Here is a 4,531-nt window from a genome sequence, read left to right as displayed (position 1 = left end):
AAAAAAAAAGGTAAAGAAAATAATAAGGGAAAAACCCAAGACACACTTCCTAGAGGGAAAAAAAACCCCAGCATGTAATTTATGTCCCTGACGGAATGTATTAAATAAGCAAACACCACCAACAAGCAAAACAAGTACTACAATGTAAAGATATTAAAAAAAAGAAAACCCTCTCACATGCATAAATGAAAGATTGCACACAAAGAACTCACATCTTAAAGAGTTTCTAATAGTATTCTTTCCAGCTTGGTTAGAAAGTACTGGTCCTGTGTGTAATTTATGCCATTCTTCTTAATACTTTTTAGGTATTCAGTAGTCTTTGGTTTAACTGACTTAGTTATATATATTAGTAAGTTAGGGTTTTGTTTCACATATGAATTTTGATGGAGCATATAAATTTTATAGTATACTTTGGTATGTATAATTAAAATTAAATTTTTAAAGATGATAATCCTCTAGAATATTTGACTCTCGCTAAAAGAAACTGTAATTTAGAAGTAATGCTAAAAAAATTCTTTGAGATGTGGCTCTACATTTTTTTAAACCAAAATGTGTTTACAACAGTATTATTTTCTATGCTAATTGACAGATTTGTATTACCACAGCCTAAATGCACATGTTTTTCACATGAAGAAAAACATAAAGAAAATTTTGATGTTTTATGAGAATGTGATTTTTTTTAATGTTCATTTATATTTGAGAGTGTGAGCGCAAGTGGAGGAGGGGCAGAGAGAGAAGGGGACAGAGGATCTGAAGGGGGTTCTGAGAGCAGAGAACCTGATGCAGGGCTTGAACCCATGAACTGTGAACTGTGAGATCGTGACCTGAGCCAGTCGGATGCTCAACTGAGTGAGCTACCCAGACACCCCAAGAATGTGATTTTTAAGATAGCCTAAGAGGCAGTGAGAAATCTCTTTTCTTTAGGAAGAAATTTTGACAAGCCTAATTTTGGTTAGTGCCTAATATTTAATCTTTGTTCTATAACTGTACCGTACAATGAAGAAGAAGGTGAGAAAGAAGCAGAGTGGGGCTCCTGGGTGGCTCAGTCAGTTGGGACTTCGGCTCAGGTCATGAACTCACAGTCTGTGAGTTTGAGCCCCACGTGGGGCTTTGAGCTGACGGCTCAGAGCCTGGAGCCTGTCTTGGCATTCTGTGTCTCCCTCTTTCTCTGACCCTTTCCTGCTTTTACACTGGTTCTCTCTCTCAAAAATAAATAAAACATTTTAAAACACTGAAAAAATAAAAGAAGTCCACGGTCACCCTTAACCACGGGTGCCTCAACTTCAACTCCTTTTTTTTTTTTTTTTTGAATCGGTACTAAGGTGTATTGAGTAAAATGCAAAGTGTACTTTTTTGTTTCCTGTGGGTGATAGAATGAAAGACTATAATGACAACTTGCTTTCAAGTTGTGAGATTTGAGGGAAATCAAGGCCTTTTCCTTGCTTAAAAAATTTTTTTTTCCATACAGTATCATTGCAGGATCCCAATCTTTCCTTACTCGTGTTTTAATTTATTTTCTACATGAGTAGTTAGCTATGGATTAGTACCCATTTCTTAGATAATCCAAGACCTGAGCCAGAACAAGCAGCAGCAAGTGTTAAAGACATCAAATTGAAAAATTTGGATTTATGGTTACTAGCATTGCCAGCCTGTTTATTGAGAAAAAAAGCAGAGCAAAATAAAACCAATAAAACCTTTGATTTAATTTTAGGAATTTAGATTTTTTTCGACATATTGCCTATGTAGAAAAACCCCTACATTTCATGTTCACAGATGTCTAGAATTTTCTCTGCACAGCTTTTAGTTTACATTTTGATTGACATTAGTATATTCTTTATTAAGAATTTTTTTTAAAGTTTATTTATTTTGAGAGAGACAGAGACAGCACAAGCAGGGGAGGAACAGAGAGAGAGAGAGGGAGAGAAAATCCCAATGTGGGGCCCCAACCCATGAACCATGAGATCATGACCAGAGCCAAAACCAAGAGTCAGATGGCCAACTGACTGAGCCAGCCAGGTACCCTGACATTAGTATATTCTTGATGAATGCCATGTACCAGGTTGGTTACTAACCAGCCCCTGACAATGTCTTTTTCCTTACATGCTCACCCTTCTGGTTAAATTTGAAGCTATGCATGCTGGTAAACAAGTTTTGTTTTGCTTATTACCTATTATCAGCAATAGATTTGGCTTTTGCTGTGCCAATTTCCTTACCTCTTTTTGTTTTATCCTTAGTATTGAATATATTTTCCAAGACTCCCATGATTATGAATATATATCTTATAATTAATGTGTTAAAATATTTTATTTTACAATTCTTATAGTTTTTGCTCCTCCATGGCATTTTTTTTTAATTTTTTAATGTTTTTATTTATTTTTGAGAGAGAGAAAGCATGAGAAGGAGAGGGTCAGAGAGAAGGAGAAAACACAGAATCTGAAGACAGGCTCCAGGCTCTGAGCTAGCTGCCAGCACAGAGCCTGACACAGGGATCGAACCCACAACCTGTGAGATCATGACCTGAGCTAGTCGGACACTTAACTGACTGAGCCACCCAGGCACCCCGCCATGGCATTTAAAAACGGGTAATGATTTATTCCCACATGATCTTTTTAAAGTTTATTTATTTATTTATTTAGAAAGAGAGAGACAGAGCAAAGAAGGGGCAGAGAGGGAGGGAACATTCTAAGCAGACTCAGCACTATCAGCACAGAGCCTGATGCGAATTGTATGATCATGACCTGAGCCAAAGTTGGCCACCTCACTGACAGAGCCACCCAGCCATCCCTATTCCCACAGAATTTTAAACTTGTGACTTGTCTGAGATTTTAAAGGTAAGAGAGAAAAAATAAGGTCCCATTTAGTTCTTTTTGTCTTCTCCCATGAATTATTGTATTAAAATGTTATTTTTGTTTGATTTTAGTCTACGCTAAATGTAGATTTTTAGTGATATGAGAGTATGTGTCATTTAACTAAATGGCTACCCTCATGTTAGATTCCCTGTGTGTGGATTATGAAACCCATGGACAGCCTGTGCCATTTGGTATTTGTTTTGTACCATCTGTGTTACCTAGTTTACTGTTCACTGTTACCCTTCAATTGTTAAAGTGATTTGAGTTTGCTTTACTTTTGAATTTTACCTTTTCTGTTCTTGATATGGCTACTTTGTAAATATTTCCTTATTGGTATAGTGATGTCTTATAGATATTTTCTTTTTTAAAACATTTGCCATGCCTTGTAATGTTTATTTATTTTTTTAATAGTTTATTGTCAAATTGGTTTCCATATAACACCCAGTGCTTCTCCCCACAAGTGCCCGCCACCATGACCATCACCCCCTCCCTCCCCCTCCCCCTTCAGTCCCTGGCTCCTTTTCAGTATTCATTAATCTCCCTTGATCTGTGTCCCTCACTCTCCCCAGCTCTCTTTCCCCCCTCCTCTCCCCATGGTCCCCTGCCAGGTCTCTCCTGTTAGACCTATGAATGCAAACAAATGGTATCTATCCTTCTCTGTCTGACTTATTTCGCTTAGCATGACTCCCTTGAGGTCCACCCACTTCGCTACAAATGTCCATATTTCATTCTTCCTCATTGCCATATAGTACTCCATTGTCTATATATACCACATCTTCTTGACCCATTCATCAGGTGATGGACATTTAGGCTCTTTCCATGATTTGGCTATGGTAGAAAGTGCCGCTATGAACATTGGGGTACATGTGCTCCTATGCATCAGCACTTCTGTATCCCCTGAGTGAATCCCTAGCAGTGCTATTGCTGGGTCATAGGGGAGTTCTATCAATAGTTTTTTGAGGAGCCTCCACAGTTTTCCAGAGTGGCTGCACCAGTTTCATTCCCACCAACAGCATGGGAGGGTGCCCGTTTCTCCACCTCCTCACCAGCATTTATAGTCTCTTGATTTGTTCATTTTAGCGATCTGACCGGTGTGAGGTGGTATCTCAGTGTGGTTTTGATTTGGATTTCCCTGATGAGTGACGCTGAGCATTGTTTCATGTGCCTGTTGGCCATCTGGATGTCCTCTTTGGAGAAGTGTCTATTCAGGTCTTCTGCCCATTTCTTCACTGGATCATTCATTTTTCGTGTATGGAGTTTAGTGAGCTCCTTATATATTTTGGATAGTAGCCCTTTATCTGATATGCCATTTGCCACTATCTTTTCCCATTCTGTAGGTTGCCTGTTAGTTTTTTTTTATTGTTTCCTTTGCCTTGCAAAGCTTTTTATCTTGATGAGGTCCCAGTAGTTCATTTTTGTTCTTGATTCCCTTGCCTCTGGGGATGTGTCGAGGAAGAAATTGCTGCGATTGAGGTCTAGGAGGCTATTTCCTGCTTTTTCCTCAAGGGTTTTTATGCTTTCCTGTCTCACATTCAGATCCTGGGTTACAAGGCTGTTCAATATTCGCAAATCCATTAATGTGATACACCACATCAACAAAACAAAAGAAAAAAATCATATGATCCTGTCGATATATGCTGAAAAAGCATTTGACAAAATACATCGCTTCCTTTTTTTTTTTT

Source organism: Suricata suricatta, chromosome 11 (genome assembly GCF_006229205.1).
Source record: "Suricata suricatta isolate VVHF042 chromosome 11, meerkat_22Aug2017_6uvM2_HiC, whole genome shotgun sequence".
Lineage (NCBI taxonomy): Eukaryota > Metazoa > Chordata > Mammalia > Carnivora > Herpestidae > Suricata > Suricata suricatta.
This window is presented reverse-complemented; position numbering follows the sequence as displayed.